This window comes from Ornithodoros turicata, chromosome 2 (assembly GCF_037126465.1).
Source record: "Ornithodoros turicata isolate Travis chromosome 2, ASM3712646v1, whole genome shotgun sequence".
Lineage (NCBI taxonomy): Eukaryota > Metazoa > Arthropoda > Arachnida > Ixodida > Argasidae > Ornithodoros > Ornithodoros turicata.
In genome coordinates, this window is record NC_088202.1 from 127,933,898 (window position 1) to 127,951,674 (window position 17,777).

General features: G+C 46.8%; 1 protein-coding gene and 1 long non-coding RNA gene across 2 annotated transcripts in view; one reads left to right on the forward strand and one right to left on the reverse strand.

Annotated features, from left to right (window-relative positions):
* The window catches only part of LOC135386087 (irregular chiasm C-roughest protein-like), a 153,158-nt gene that overhangs the window by 9,915 nt on the left and 125,466 nt on the right, over positions 1-17,777 (forward strand). The window lies entirely within an intron of this gene.
* On the reverse strand, positions 15,085-16,221 carry LOC135384028 (uncharacterized). The gene is made up of 2 exons (XR_010420218.1): positions 16,053-16,221; positions 15,085-15,245 (listed from the first exon to the last, which is right to left on the reverse strand). It is a non-coding gene; the product is annotated as an uncharacterized LOC135384028 (long non-coding RNA).

Sequence of the window (17,777 nt, forward strand, 5' to 3'; positions counted from 1 at the left end):
TTCGGGAATGTAACACAGCGGCTGCGACCGGCGTGGTATGCTACTTGTCCGCTCCATGCAGGGTGACGTAACGCGTTGGCCTTCGGAGGGGAAAGTTTCTGCGACTCCTCTCTACGTTCCTGTTTCGGTTTGATTGCTCGCTTACTTGAGGCATCATTCGCCACCTGAGAAAGAAACAATGTTGATGGCAGGTATACCGTGGATGTTATACACCAACTTTTTTTCACTGATCGTTCCGAAGTATCCCTTTAAGCACTCCAGCAGAGAGACCCCCCCTTCACCACCACCACCCCGTTCTTTTAACATGCGTGATAACCATGACCCGTTCCATTTCTCTGAATGCTTCGCATTAATGTTATTACTCGTGTCACCCATGTTTATTGCCATACTGCCAGTCTATTGGAAAATTACTTTGCAACGTGTTTTGCAGAAGCGCGGCACTCTCTCTGACCTTCTTTTTTTTCTGTCTGTCTGTCTGTCTGATTGCGTGCGTGCGCTGAACTTGTCGAGACGTGTCCCCCGATCATCTTAGCACCACGATGAACAATTGGGCTAGTTGGTTGTGTTGGGGTTACCTCATCATATTGGCACGTTTCGTGTACTTCGCAGCACCCTATAGAAATTACTGGCAGTTACCTATATTCACGCAATTCTACTTGATATCAACTATGTGACACAACGACAGTCGTGTTGATATAGGATTTCTATTTTAGAAAATACTGCTTCTCAATCCTTTCTCTCTGTACTCTACGAATTCGAGCTTTAAACAGGCGAACAGAGGAGTACAAGGCAAGCTTGTGTAGATTATTTGAAGTTGACGGTAACATTTCCTTGAGGATGCGGAACCACCTTGACCTGGAGTTGTTCGTTCGTGTCATCTTTTCGTGTGGTTCCTCATCCTCAAGGAAATGCTATCGCCAACTTTAATCAGTCATTGGACATAAGCAGGCCTCCCGTACTGTTCGTGAGTACTCCTTTTATCAAAGCAATACCTAAATTTCTCGTACGGCGTTAACCTGTCGTCTAGAGGCCTATTCGCATCTTTCAGTAAATGAGAGGCACGACATTATACTTCGAAACGGATGGACGGTAATGAATGTATGGTCATCAAAGGATGTTAGGAAAAGCTTGAAGCGCACACCGTGTAGGAAAACCTCAGGACGACTTCACACGAGGTAAATGTGCGTGCGAGATTTCTCCCGGTTCGCACCGCAACGGCGCACGCAATTCGACCACGCAAACGGCACTCTTGGACAAATAGCGCAAACGCAGATAGCAGCGCAGAGACAGCGTAGAGCGCATAATGGAGTCGATATGACGAATGACAAATGCTTCTCTCCGGCCGAGTAATGTGTTTCTCCGGAAGAGATTAAGCCCCTCTGTTTCTGCCAGTGATTTGCGTGTGTTTGGAAAACTGCCTGAGAACAAAGCTCTGTCTGCTATTCTCCCATACGTGAGCGAGTTGCGCGTGCGCCTCTGTGGGGCACGGCTCGTCATATTTCATTTGCGGTGCCCGTTTATAGCCTACACGTTCGCGCCGCACAAAACGATTTGCCGCGTGCGCAGAGAATGGAATTTGGCAATATTGGATTTAGAGTTTTCTGTCGCCCGTTGCCGGCGTTCATTAAAGGCCGTCAAAAATATTTGTAACTCGGAAGCGAATGAGCAAAGTTTCCATTTCGCTGAATTGCCGTCTTGAAATAAACTTTGCACAGTGGTGAGGCCACTTTAGTGACACTTCATTTTAATGACCGTCTAATTATGCAGACTACTCGTACAACACGGCCCCCAAAAATCCACCGTCATGCTGAGAGCCCTGCCTTTACTCGCCGTTAATAAACTTTATACTGACACGAAGAACGGTTATCTCGCGGGGGCTTTTTTTTTCTGTTTTATCATCTTCTTTTCTTTTATAGATATAATGCAGAAATGTCGCAAGGCAAGCCTGTTTCTGCTACGACGACATTTTGGCACACCTACGCAACAGCGTCCTTTTCTCTTCTTTTTATACCACGACGTAAAATGCTCATCTCTACGAAAAGTGTTAACGCAATGCAGAGTGGGTCCCGTGTCTTCACACATTTTGTTTTTTCTCCCCACTTTATCGCCGTAATTTCTCCGTAACGAAAAAGTTGCTATCGCCGAATAGATTCTGTCAGTCGACATTCCCCATTACGCAAAATTTTCGTTTTGTATCCTGTATCAATTCATTTATTTGCATGTGTGACGAGATTGAGTATCAGGCGAGGTATCTGAAATGTTGACTGCTTCAAAGTGCACAGTCCGCTATAACTGCCACACCCATGTATGTTACTGTTCGTATAGGTCAGGAGGACTGCATTCAGGGTTTTACTAAGCCACGTACCAGCTCGCGTGGCTCGGTGGTTAGCGTGCTGGCTGTGTCTCGTCGAGACTGTGAGGTACCCGGGTTCGAATCTGTCTGGGGTACTTTCCTGTGTTTTCCTCAGACACTTTAAGACATACGTCGACACAGTTCCCTTAGAAGTCGGCCCAGGACGCACATTCCCCCTGAGCGCTAGTAGTGACGTTGCCCACCCCTGTGAGACCGACAACGGCGAGCTCTTTTAGGAGCACCACCACCACCACAGGGTTGACTTTGTGCGTAACCCACCAACTCCTAAAGCAGAAAGAAATGTTACCGTGTCGAACGTTTGAGTTCGCAAATTCTTTTGAGCTTTAATTCCTTTTCAAGATCTCTGGAATATGGCTCCTGGACTCACACATATCAGCTCCTAACGCGTGTCACACCGTCTAGCCTAGTTCACACCGCAATGTCTCTCCGTTGGGGGTACGTTACGAATCGAGTGCGGATGCGGTTGTCGTACGACACGCTGTTCAGACGCATGCGTTCTTGATACGGAAAACCCTTGTGTTTGAGCAATCACGCCTTCACTCCACCACGACTCCACCACCGTGGACTCCACTGAACTGCACTCTCCAGTCAGCAATGAACGCGCAGTCACGCGCCTGCGCTCATTGGCCAGTCGCGTAGCAGGACATAACCCGTGCCGCATGGAGCCCGGTCGAGCCTTGCGCTGCCGTGTGCTTTTCGGTTCGCCGTACTTCATTGGCACGACAACCGCGCTGCGCCGCATCCGTAACGCGTTAAAATACAACAGCGTGAACTAGCCATAAGGCCAGTCTGACACGAACGGTGTTTTTTGTCCGAATGTTATTCGTTCTGATAACGGCCAGCATACGGACCCACGGGGACGTTCACATATTCGTTTTATTTTTTATTTTTTCACGGACCGTCTGTTCGTCCCGAGAAACTCGGCGGCGCATGACCCATGAGGAAAAGGCATGTGGATGGGCGGGCGTGAACGGCGTAAAGAAGAAAACTCGTTCCCTCAAATTTGACGGTTTTCAGGACCATTTTTTACGGCCGCAAAAAAAAAAAAAAAAAAAACGTTACGTTCGTGTGAGCTCAGTCAAATCCAATGAAGATCCGATACCTCACGCATTGCGAAGTGAACCGCGCGTACCTGATGCAAGATGTCGGGTTTGCGCTGAAAGGTCAAACGTCAATTCGACCGTCTCTGTTGACCCATTGAAAATCTCTAACCCACAGTTTGCATTGATTCAGCAGCGCTCTAAGTTTTACCGTGCGCCAGTAATTGAAAAACGACGTGTGTAACGGACTCTATCTATAGCATTTCCGACGTTAGACAGACAGTACATACATTAAGTTCAAAGATTCATGCACGATCGATGGCGATATAATGATACTCTAAGGTAGCTTTCGTATTACCGAACGTAAAGTACAACAAACACTAGTATGTAATGTACTGGAAACGTTTCGTATCCACTTGAAGTGACTGTAATTTGTTTGTTTCACTAGAGAGGGCATTGCCTGCTGCAGCACCATTACTTCTCGCTACGATTCAGCCTTACACCTTCATGCGGTGTGTCTGAAATAGGACAAAGGCTCCATGGTGTGCACATGTTCTCTGTGTGATACGGCAGAACAATCGAAGTGACAGACTTTTCCAGAATCAATACTTCCTGCGCTCGAGTAAAGTGAATGCGGGCTCCAGCCTGCCCCAGCTTTTATATTGCCCCTGTTTGATCCGCAATAGGATCGATGATATTACAAAATGATTCTAACATGGTCCTCGTTATAGGTGTGTTATGAACTACTCACTACCCTTATGCATCTTAATGAACCCTTATGCTCTTCACACAATAGCCGTTTTTTTTCCTCTTGTTTGTAATACCATCTAATTATGTTGTGAACCAACGGATGCCATGAACGATTACGTAGCAGTAACATGAGCTATCATTAAAAAGGAGTTAAAAGTTGGCTGGGTTGGTCACACATCTTAAAATCATCCCCAGTGCTGGGATGCCTGTGTGTCCTTTGTCCTTTCTTGTGTCTAGCACTGGGGTTATTGTGATATTATCGATTTTATGCTATCATGGATAGAAGCTTATAAATACCTATGCTACCTGGCAGATTACCTTCTAGTTGTTTCGCGCGTTTTTTAACATGAATCCCGCACACTTGTTCGAAAACGACGGTGTCATGAAATGACGAACTACACGTTTCTTTTCCTTCTAGTATCTAATAGGGAGGTCTAGAATGAACGATTGTCAGCGTCACTTGTGTGAAACAACGTTTAATTGTTTTTATAATACATTGGTTGAAATGATTCATCATCATACGATGTCTATCGGCCAATCTGGTCGTATACCATCATAATGTCACCCCTCGTATCATATGCTGTGTCGCCACCAGCGGTGGCCAAAGTACTTCCAAATTGTCCTTGAACTAAAATACCAAGCACCTAGCACCTGTTGTACATTAAGTGCAGTACAAAGTACCATAGGAGCAATCCGGGGTAGTTGGTTTCATGATGGCGAATAGCAGCGAGAAGACAAGGACATAGTTAGAAGTAGACAGGACAACTGCAGACTCTCAACTGAGGTTTAATCAAAGAAAACAGCATCTTAAACGCAAACATCAAGGTCACTGACTATCAGCCCCCTACATTGAAAACACTGAAGGCGGACCTAACAATGTACGGAGAGTACAAAGGGTTATGCTGTCGGCGGGGAGATGCCACTCAACACCTTCTCCATGTGTAGAAAATCTATTTCCGAATCTGCCAACGTGACTGAAGGGAAACTGACACATCTGCCTTTACACGTGGCATTAACAAAGGTACCAAGTACCCTACTGCAAATGTACCGTTTGGACGCAGTTGTCTGAAATCAGCATCCCGTGGTTTATCCCATTTCAAATCCCCAGGTGTTGCAAGACTATTTCTTTGCAGTAATAAACACTTGCAGCATACGGTCCACCTTCAAATACAATATTGGCACAGCACTTTCATGTACAACAAAGGTAATATAGGCTGCGGAAGTACTGACAGACGATTTCAGACATCCGTGTCCCCAACGGGCATACCAGCTCCCTCTCCCTACATGCATTCTGCATGGCGCATATTTGAAGCCTTTTGTCCAGGGATCGGAACCGGTATTTTTTTCGGTCCGGTTCGGGTTCGGGTTCAGGCATATTGGTTCGGTTCGGGTTTAGCTCCGCTGAACCGAAATTATCAGCTTGAACCGGTTCAGGTATATCGGTTCGGTTCGAGTTCGGCTCAGGGAGAACCCCCCCCCCCCCCCACACACACACACACACACACACCCGCACATACACAGACAAAAAAAAAATCTGTCAGCGGTCGGGGCATTTACAGGGATTGGAACAGTTACTTTTTTCGGGCTCGGTTTAACCGGTCCACGGGCGGTAATTTTGCTACATGCAAGCAAGCTTACGCTCACCGTACACGATTGTAAGAGAAAGGCGTGAGATAACCGTTCAGGTGAGCAAAAAAAAGGTCGGTCAGTAGTACAATTAATTCACCTCTGAACCGATTCCCGAACCGGTAACCGTATCAATTTTTTTCGGTTCAGTTCCGGTTCGGCTCAGGACAAGCAAAAAAATCGTTCGGGTTCGGTTCGGGTTCGTCAGAAAATAACGGTTTTTTCCGGCTTTCGGTTCGGGTTCAGCTTCGGTTCCGATCCCTGCTTTTCTCCGTATCCAGCGGTCAGAATTTAATGGGAGTGGTCTTACTGGAAACGGGACGACAAGATCTGTAACATGCGGGGATCGGAATTTTGAAATTGTTCTCAGTTATTTTGTGATCGAAGGTTGGAGGGTATTCACAAGAAGCCTAGGGCAAATTCTAAAATTCCGGGCCCTGCACGCCCCAGATCTTGTCGTCCTCCTTCCAGCGATACCACAGGTCCCCAAATTTGACCGTCGATTGCTGAGAAAAAGCATCAAATCGCTCGCCATAAAAAGTGCACGTGGGAGAGGGAGCTGGTATGCCCTCTGAATACTAAAACTATGCTCATCAAGTACATTTCAAATTTAGATCGTATCGCTGGACGTTTCAACACTTCGTAGCGATAAAACGCCAGGTAATTATGTTTCGACTGTTGTCGCTAGAAAGCTAGATCAATTTCGTGGTTGTTTTCCTTTTCTGTTTGTTTTTCTTTTGTTTGTTTCTCGTTTTCTTTTCCTTCTTTTCTTTCTTTCTATTCTCTCTTTGCTGGGAATAGCAAGCCGCCGTAGCGCAGGCTAACCTTTCCCTCCTTTGTTTAATGATAACCACACACTCCCCCCCCCCCCCACACACACACACTCATGTGACGCGATCGAGTTTTCCGCGGACCACCACGCGACCTGGGGTGGGTGTGCACTTAACAGCTGACGCTGTAAATACAGACGAATTACTTTTTCTAAGCATGTTTTGTTGTTCCTAATGGAAACATGCTATCACGAGACAACTCACGGTTTCCTTGTGGATTACTTAAAATTACTTGTGATTTACGTTGCACCTTCTGCCATGTTCAAAATGGTCACGCAGTTTCTCGTCGGCCGCGAGAACAACGCAGAGCCGCCAAGCCAGCTTTACGTGGCCCGCAATTTCCAATAAATTGTGAGCTCGCGCAAAACGCAAAAGCTGAGTTTACGTTCTGGGCATGCGCAGTGGCGATAACGCTCTTTCTCACGCACGTGAAGCTCCTTACTATTTATCGGGATTTTAGCTCTCGCAAATTGCGGGTGAACGTCGCGAAACCCCTGTCTACACCTTCACTAACAAACACTCCTTTAGAATCAGTCAGCACTTCGTAACCGGATCTAATCCAAAAACACCGCGTCCGTCGCCACCTCACCATTCAGAAGTGTTTCCCGATTTAGTAAAGCGATACCTCAGCTCTACCAGATTGCCAGAACGTTCGATGAATACGCAAGGCGCAGATTCCCCTTCTCGGTACACGGGGGGAATTGCTCCATAATGCAGTTGCGTCCCGCTGCAATGTCAAATGGTAACACTTGCGAACCAAGTAACACACAAACGTAGCTGTCACGTACTGTTCGGTCCAGTAGGTCACGCTGCGAGAGAAAGGGTGATCGATAGTAAAGGCCATCCAGCTGGATCCTATTTGGTGCGTCCATTTTTCCTCGGAAAAGCTGCCTCTAAGAATTCTACTCGCATGTCCCGTCGACTGTGCGTATTTGTCACACGGAATGTGTTTCTTTCTCCTTTTCGTAGTCGACGGCATACAATACACTATCGGTTCATATAGCTGTGTGTCCTTTTTTGGTTGCCTTTGTGCGACTAGGAAGATGGTTTTCGGTCTCCAGGTTCGGGAAAAATCATGTCGTGGTCAGTGAAGTGGGCAGTTAAGAGAGTGCAGTGTGTCGATGTTCGGCTAATGGGCCCCAGCCGTCGTCATAACGGTTACAATTTGTGGTATACTGTCGTAAGGCAAGTGGAAAAGATGAACGCGAATTTACGTACACGGTCTCTAGAATATAAAAAAACAAAAATGCAAACCCAAGTGATCACCTAGTGAAGCCATAGCGACACGTCAGCATCTCTCCTGGCACGACCATTAAAAACATCTGGATGACTTCAGGCGTGCTTGTCACCCCATTCAAAGGTTGGTATCATGGATGTTAGTGCTCTACTCGTACTTAGCATGGTTATGCAAATCCACCTGACAGGGCGGTGCGGGAGCCAAGAGAGAAGCGTGAAGTCGTAAGGATTCAGTCCTCTAGAGTTCTTCTTCCTAGTTTGTTTAGAAACCATGTTTTCTTTTTTATGTGCGTTGTCATAACTAATCGTATCAGAAATGTTGCCCCGCCTAGAGGACGGAAACATACAGAAGGCTCACAAAAGTATATGGATGGTAGCCGTGAGTATACCAGGTCCTCATTTTTTGTGAATAGCCACTGTGCATAATCGTTTTTACGTGTCTCCTCGGTGGTTGTGGAGATTACTGTTGGATTACTTTCGACGCATTAAATTCCAGTCACATGATACCGCATCCCGAGTTTAAAATACTGCATGACATAGATGGGTAGAAATCCAGCGAACCGGTAGAGATGTAGGGAGGGAGTTGCCTCGGGACAGAAGCCGACGATTTTTCGAACAGAGTCTCTCTGTTCGAAATATCGGCGGCTACTGTCCTGAGGCAACTCCCTTCCTGCATGACATAGAGATCCCCATTAGAGGCCTCGCCGAATCTCAATTATATAAATATAGCATCCGAAACAGTGAATCGACATGGGCACCTTAATTGTGCGGAACGTGTGGAACCCTAAGGTGGAAGGGCAGCCCATGACTTCCGGCTTTCTAGTCAATTTGAGATCCAAGAACCCTGCTATACAAGTATTATAAACAAGCTCAAATACCGTCGTATCAGTCATGCACCACCGTTGGATTTTGCTGCTGTAAACCTTTTAAAGAGAAAGTACACGGGCGAAAGGTGGTGGCGGTACTGGTGAAAGGGTTCGCCGTTGTCGACCTCACAGAGGTGGGCAAAACGTCACGACTGACGCCCTGTGGGAATGTGCGTCCTGGGCCGACTTCTAAGGGAACTGTGCCGACATATGTCTGAAACCGTCCGAGGAAAACCCAGGAAAAACCCCAGACAGCACAGACGGCACCGAGATTCGAACCCGGGTACCTCCCAGTCTCGACGTGACATGGCCAGCCTTTCCTGTTGATGCTTATGCCTGTAACTGCAGATCCACTTAGAGCTATAAATCGCGAGTAAGTAAAAAAAAAAAAAAAGAAACAGTCATACTGCTTTTGGAGATGGATAAAGCTTAACTGGGTCTCCGGGCAGAAAGTTTGATAGCGGTGTGACATTTATTACGCAAGTGGTTGAGCAATCCATCAGCTGCTGCCCTCAACTCGTGAGGTCTGCAAGACAGATTGGCTGAACCACATGACCAACAAGAACAATATCTGTGGGACCTCGGCGCAGGGAATTACCTAACCGGCCCCAGGGAAAATTGCGGCATTGATGAGGAAGGCATACACCCTAAGGGGGCGGAAGGGAGCTAAGAGAAGCCGCCGCCCTCAGCATTAGAAATAGAAGTACGTGACATTCCGGGCGGTCTGAGGTATCTCGGCTGCTGGGAGGACAATGTCTCGACAGGGGACAGACCGCGAAACAAAGAGGTGTCTTGGCGGCACTCCGGAAATGGTGTCTCTGTGCTATCGGAAGGAACATCGCGTGGAGAGGTTGGAGGTCTTTATAGTGGGAAGTCTGGACAGGAGGCGCCGCCGATATGATCTGTGTCGAAAATGTGATACTGCAGACTTATTTTTATTATTCAATAACTTACTGTCGTGTCTCGCCTTGTCAATGGAAAGACGGCACACTGAAGGAGATACAGAGCATAAAAGTACAAGCGTTTCGTCGCCTTCAAACTCATAATTCGCGTCCACAACCTCGGCAGGACCCAAAAGGACATTACGTGGACACAAGGTCTCTCAAGTTTCATATTCTAATGTTGATGGAAATGAGGAAAATGAGGAGTCACCAACGATAAACGACGAGTCTCACATAGAATGTTTCTCATTAGTCTATATTTAGAACAATGAACCCAAAGCAACGCGAGAGGAACGGATAGAAGGTTGAGTGCGTCAGTGCTTAATTGAACCGAAGCAATTTCAAGAAAATCACAGCGTTTTTCTTTTCCTTTTTTTTTCGGAATTCTTTAATTTCCATCGATACATTGTGACATGTGTCCTGTTATTGTGAACGTTGTGCGAAATATCAGTCCTGTCTTGTGTGAACAAATATGAAAAACACCATTCAAGAATACCATGCTTGCCAGACTACTTAGGAAAGCGTGTGCGGGCCTCTTTTCGTCGCAGTCGAGCTAATAAGATATGAGGCACGCAGTGCAGGCCTAAAAACTTCATTAATTTCTTTGTGCTATCGAGTCATGTAAGTTGCTGATCGAGTTATACCGTAAAACAGCCACATCCATCGCTATGTCTGCATGCTACAAAACGAAAACTGGTTCTCAGTGTTCAACCGACTCAGAAAGAGGTTAGCGCGAACAACGGGAAACAAGTAAAGCTGTTTGTGAACGTTTTGCACGCAGATGCTGTCCCTCGTCCCTGGCCACACGACAGCTTTCATCATCGCCCCCTGCATGAGCCAATGGCAGAGGCGTCCCCCCCTTCACCCATCTGTACTATTTCGTCATAAGTGCTCAGACGCCCTGTCAGACAGCGTGATCCTGGAGACTGCGGCTTGCAGCAAAGGCTACCCCAAAATAACTGTCGCCTCCCCTGGCGGCGTTCATGTGCTGTAGTTCATGGGCGGTCAGTCCGGTCATCCGCCCCTTTTGCTGCGTGCGCTACTTTTGGCAATTCATCAAACGCTAGCGTCCAACTTGGAATGCGAACGAAAACGGCTTCGTTCGAACCATACGCGTTGCACTTTCGGGAGCAAGGAGTTCCGGAGCCGTGTTTCACATTCTACAAATAGGCCTTCGGAAAGAGTGTAAGATGCACTCCCGAGGCATCAGTCTGTGGTAGGCCACCAGTGTATTGCAAATACAAGGATTGGTCTTTTGCTGAGTTGGATAGAATACGGGAGGCCACGTGTTTCGAAGCAATTAACGCACCTTCGTTTTAGAGTTGTTATAGGCTCCGCTGAAACGGTAACACAGGCATACGGCAACGAGCACGCAGCACAACGGCAACGAGCACAACGTTGCGCAATCCTACAGCGGGGCTCACGCACGTTAATTAAATGTCGTTGTTGTTTCTCTCTGCCGCTGTCTCCTTTTTCTGTGATCCTACATCGGGTACTAGTAGCAGCTTTCCCACTGTGCGTTTACATTGCGGAATTAAATACACGTGCGTTTATGCGTGCGTTTAAATGTACGTGGAACTTAGAGTTCTCGGGCCCGCTTTGCTCCTGCTTTGAACACAAATTTCCACAAGAAATCGAGGGGTGCCTTCACGCGAGCTGAACGAGCTTTATTTAGCAATCCGACATCACCAGCGTCGTTCTTCACCACTGTTGTGTATCTGACTGGTTTCTCGTCGGCTCCAACGATATTCGCGTGATGCTGAAAATGCTCACCAGCTCCTGAGGCATAGTGGTTAAGATGATCGCTTCCCCCCCCCTCCTTTTTTTTTTCCCCCTGGGAGGTGACACAGGTTCGAATCCTGCCACCGGCTGTGCTGTCTGAGGTTTGTCTTGGGTTTTCCGAGAACTTTCCAGGCGAAAAGTCGGCACAAAGTCTTTCCAAAGTCGGCACAGTTCCCCCTGAAGTCGGCCCAGGAAGCATACTAACCCCCCCCCCGTCCCCACTTCTTCCTGCTGTCCTCTCTCCATCTGTCCACGTCTATACGCCGCTCATAGCCACATACCGCTAACACCGAATTTAAAAGGAAAATGCGCAACCGTCTTCGGTGGCTCAGTCGGTAACGTGTTGGCTTGCTGAGCTCAAGATAGCGGGTTCGATCCGGGCCCAGGGCGGTAGCAATGGGGGGGAGGTATATATGGGTGCTTCCAGCACCGTGTCTCGGAGATTTCCGGTGTACGTTTAAAGAACCCCTGGTGGTCGAAATTATCCGCAGTCCTACTCTGCGGCACGTGCAACATGTCGCCACACTGGGCAGACAAACCTTACTTGTAACATCACGGTACCATTTCCATTTTATTATTTGAGAATGCACACACCGTTCGCTGTCGTTGTAGTATCATTAGAGTATCATAGGTCATGCCTCTCTCTCTCTCTCTCTTAATGTGCGTGCGTGTGTGTTACATGAAGTGTTCTGTAAAGCACGTATGCCAGTTTTGCGTGATAGATCTCCCAATAGAGAAAAACCTCCGCGATCTGCGCAAGTAAAATTGAACTACAGTCAACCCTCGATTTATGAACCTTCGATTTATGAATTCCCTCGTTTTGTGAACACGAGCACGGGGAACCAAACTTTTTCCATTCATTTTTCCCTCGTTTTATGAACCTCGATATTCGAATAATGTACGGAATTTCTGGGAACCAACTAGGAGTTGCCCAGCGTTTTTGCCCTCAATTTATGAACGGATCGTTCCGAGGTCAACAGAAACCTTCAAATGGATAATTCCGTGGTCTTATGAATGACGCCTGAACGGACAAAACGTTTTCCAGGTATTGCACCCTCGCTTCGTAACCCCTCGAAATCCGAACAACAAACGGGTTTTCCGGGGTCGCACAAGGTGCGACCAAGTGTTCCTGACCTCAGTTGATGAATAAGGTGGTCGCTGTCACCCGGAGATTAATAAACGGAGGTTAAAAATCCCGGAGGAAATCCGAGGCCAGTCCATCTCTTATTTCCAAGATTGACACAGCGGAAGGCATGGTCCAAAGCAAAATTAAACAATTTAGTGTTGCATAATAAACAGAGTGTGAATGCGCTAACGTCTGTTCTTTGTGAGATTGATGCAGCGGAAGGCATGGGCAAAAGCAAAATTACACAATATATTTCATTATAAATACAATCCCAACTCGGAAATACTGTTGCATTTGCTCGATAGTACTCAGTTAACTGAATCTTCGATTTATGAATCCCTCGATTTCTCAACAATTTTTCGGGGAACCGAGGGTGTTCATAAATTGAGCGTTGACTGTATATATAAATAAAATTTATTACATTAACCTGATGATATGTACAGTGTAAGCAGTGAATAACAGTGGTAGATAAAATGAGATAGCGAAGAACAGTACATGCAATGAAATAGTGAAGAACATTACATACAAACAACCAGTGAAACCATGAGGAATGTGCGACTCACAAAGAAGAAAACCTGTACAGTTGAACTACACGAGAACACATGTTCAGAGTGCTGTAAATTATGCGGCGTCATTCAACGGATGAGACATCAATCAAAGCGTGTACGCCTCGTCGTTTTTCTCCGTTTCAAAGTGCGAGGATAATAAAGCAAAACAAAAACGCGGAAAGAAATTAGAAGGAGAATCCTCCCTCTCTCACACACACACAGACACACACATACAGCCATCACCGCCCGCACCATTAATAAGGAGCGGTCTGCGAACCTCGGACGAGTGAATGTCTGTATCAGGATGATCCTTTCACCGCATATGCTTGACATGTGTGTTGTTCGTTCCGGCCTGGAAAATAAATCGGAGGTGCGAGTGAGAGTCGAGGCGCGAATGAAAACAGCGTTGAACGGAACTCCTGTCATGCGAGGTCGTGAAACAGTGTCAACGATTTCAATATTTTACTTCTCGCCGTACTAGGATCCATTTTAATATCGGCGTTGCGCCTTTCGGATGCTCCATACACCTGGAACCGAGTTTCGTTTGCCCCTTCATACCTTCAAGTGCGGAAGAAGTCGGCGAACCTATAGTTCGCATTACCGTGGTAGACTCCTTCGGCATTTTTCGTGCGCGTTATTTGCCCTCTATATTTACTTGTTTGTTTGTAAGGCATATGCTCGCGGTTCAAATGTACAACACAGCATACGTATTAACATTGTGATGTGTGTGCCCCTAGGAAATGAAAAAAACAAAAATAAGTAAATAAGAAAATACAAGCGCCAGAGTGGAAAATTCCACCTATAGAAACGTGCGCTTCGGTCCATGTCTAGTTTAGCGGCGCCACTCGATTTCAAACTTGTAATCTACATACGTAGATAGAATTTTGCATGGTGCATCCAAATAATCGAAATAATCCAAAATAATCAAGCGGCGGTCTGTTCCACGAATTCCTCCAGAGATCAGTTTCCCCGGGAAAGTTTCGGCAGCGGCGACCATGTCATGTCCATGCGCTCATTGTTTACGTATGACAGCTTACGCACACCTCGCACTCTTCCCAGCATGCCTTTCGCCTGTTCGTTGCTAAGACGCACAGCAACTCCGCTATCGGACGACAGTCGGGCTCCTCCTCACGCAATTGCTCCGCGCCAAAATTGGCAATGTCTTCTGCCAGCACAGTCTCGAACAACTGCCCCCGACCTCAACCCCGGACCCCCCCCCCCCCCCCGCGTGTAATATGTACTAACCTAACCTAACCTAACCTAACCTAACCTCACTACACTTCGTTTAGTGAGGAAAACCAAGCTCTATGGCTGATGCGTAGGAGTACTACAAATGATACCCGTTGAGATCTAGTGCTTTCTTGGCAACGAGCAAGAGGGAACAGGCGAAATGCATGATGGGAAGAGTGCGAGGTGTGCGTAAGCTGTCATACGTAAACAATGGGCGCATGGAGATGACATGGTCGCCGCTGCCGAAACTTTCCTGGGGAAACTGATCTCCTGAGGAATTCGTGGAACTGACCGCCGCTTGATTATTTTGGATTACGATGCACCATGCAAAATTCTATCCAGGTATGTAGATTAGAAGTTTGAAATCGAGTGGCGCCGCTAAACTAGACATGGACCACTCTCTATCATGTCCACCAGGTGCCGCTGCCTCGTCCCGTGTTGAGTGCGAGAGAGAGACGAGTGCGTGTCCCTTTAGTTGATTGAGGGCCCTTGGCAAGTAGTTCTTACGCTGTCCCACACTCTAAAAAATATAACTCCTTTTTGGGTGTAATTTGACGATACCCTAACTGACTCCCTTTTTGGTGTATATATACACCCTCTGGCAAAACTACACCCCTCAGAAAGGGTGTTCTCTGGTACCCTAACTGACTCCCTTTCTGGTGTATGTCTACACCCCCAGGCAAGACAACACCCTTCAGTAAGGGTGTTATGCCGAGGGCAACAGAAACACAACGGTTAAAATAACAGGCATATTATTTATTCGGATTACCTATAATACACTGCATGCACTGCAATAACAACACCAATAGTCACCGCACAATACAAAACATAAAAGTGTCCACCAACGTGTTGACCAAGATGAAGGTATTACGGTGAGGCCAAGAGAAGTCCTGCCTCTGTAGTGAAAGAAAAAATGAACTGTGAAATGTCTTAATCAAATTAAGGGCGAAATACAAATTACATGAGAGTTACGCAGATGGCTGAGGCTAGAGAAGAATTAAGAGTATACACAAACACAGCCCTCGTCAACATGCAAACAGCTCAAGATAGAAAGTAAGACAATGGGTAAATGATGATGATGATTGAATTTTATTGGCGCAAAAGCAACTTAAGCTATAATACGCCAAAACCATGGTAATATTGTGACTAGTTAAAAATCAAATGATTATACTAAAATAACGTAGAAATTAAGAAGCACACAATCATAGTGGAGTTAAAAGACCAATGTCCCTACAAAGCTGCAATCGGTAAAGGGTCAGCGAAGTGTCGGTAGCGAGACCCGAACCCATACCTCTCTGATTTCTGGTCAAGTGTATTACCAATTACACCATTCTGACATCGCCAACACGCAAACTTGCCAGGGCCTTGTTCAGAAGACGCGCACAGCCATTGACTCAGCACATCTGACCGGAAATCAGAGGGTTGTGGCCTCGTGGTTTCATTGCCCGCTACCTCTCGCCTCCTGAGTTGTGACTCTTGCCGGCTGCCTTACTTGCTACCACGAATTGCACCAACTTCGTTTGTTACGATACCCCTTGACTTTGCCTAACGACCACATGTCACGCGCGACGACACAACACGACGCGCACTGTTCTCAGATCTAATCCGTGCATTTCACTTAAGGTTCAGACATAATCTCAAAATACCCGCTTCAAAGGCACCTCAATCAACCAGACAAGACAAAATACACCGACAACACTTACCAAACAGCACGCTGCAGCAAGACGTTCGGACAAGTTACTCGATCCGATGGGCACGGCGCATCTGTTGCTTGCATCCGTTCGAGACCCGGAACCATAACCCTTGCAGTGTCATACTAAACTCAGATGGTCAAATGACCTGTAGTTCACCAAACGACCTCCCCAAAGAACACGAAAACTTCCACAACTCCAACCGCCATAGCTGGAGAACACAGAGTAAACAGCACACTGTTGCCAGACCTGTCGTAGCGAAACGTTAGAAATTTGATGGCCACTACACCTTTTTCACACCAATTCTCGAAATTACACCCTGCAGAGCGGGACATACACATATTACACCCATTTCAGACCAAAAACAGGGTGTATTCTTTTTCCTGAGGGTGTAATAAGGGAGTAAAACAATTGATACACCCCAAATACACCCCAATTACACCTAAAAAGGAGTTTTATTTTTTAGAGTGCAGTGTGGCGTAGTCGGATAGCGCGCAGTTGACCGCTAATCAATAGGTGCTGGTTCGATTCTCTCCGCGGTCTGGCTTCTTCGACGGTTGCGATACTTAGATCTTTCACCTTTCGTCTGCGTGTTGTCGCGGTGCGGATTCTCTTCAATTGAACTGGGTATTTCATGCTTTTTCAGTCGTATCGTAGCGAACTTCTCTGTGAAATTCTATAGACTACTCGCGCCGCATGTACCCGCACCAGGTCCATCTTTCATCGCCCGTCGTTCACTATGTGATTCACCTTATCGTGTTTCCCGCAATGCAAGAAAACACCCACGCTGACTCATAATGACTCGGTTAGTCGCTTCCATCTTCGTCAAAGCAGCATCACTAATCTCACGTACCTCCTTTCAACGCATCCATAAGGAGCATTTCATCCTGCATATTTGCTATATATATATATATATATATATATTTTTTTTTTTTTTCATTTCGCACGTAATAATCTGAAAGAGCGACGGGATCTCTCGTTGAATCCCTCCAGCTAAAAGCGCTCAACGCGGGAAGCGGGGCATTATGTTAATAGCCTTACTTTGCCTAGCTCTACGCCGGCATACACGCAGAATCAAAGGAAGGCTGCCTCGTGCATGCAGTCATCTAAATGCGTGCCTACACAAAAATAAGCGACGGCACGCTACTGCACAATGAAGCAATGCGCCAAGGATTCTGCGCCGGAAGCGCAAAGTTTCGCGGAGCATTAATTACTAGGCTTCGAATAGACCAAATTAGCGCGAGTGAAGGGACAAGCAGCGTTAACGAAGTGTTGAACCTAATGATGGCATTTTGGACACTAAGCCTAATCCCGTCTTTGTGCGAACTGTGCAAATGATGATGTACGTTGTAAAACGAACGAGCAAACGTGAGCGCCTCCCTTACCTGCTGGGTGATTCGCGTGGCGCGCCCAAACAACCGTGGCCGAAACAGAGGCCGCTCGTGTTTGTCGCCGAGCGGAGAATGGAAATGAGGCTTTGTGGAGATTCCTAGCTGTTTGTCGTCTTATTGCACGTGCGCCCTCGGCGAGGCAAATCGCGACAAACCTGTGGGACGGAACTTTTTCCCGCGAATACAAAGCTTTGTAGCGAAATATTAGGTATAATCTTTCCAGGAGCAGTACACCCTTCAAGAAAAAAGGGCGTATAGTAAGTCCGTTTTGGGGAGTACACGCTTGCCACATGTATCACTCCCTTCGGAGAGTATTATTATTCTCCAGTAGGGAGGTTAAAAGACC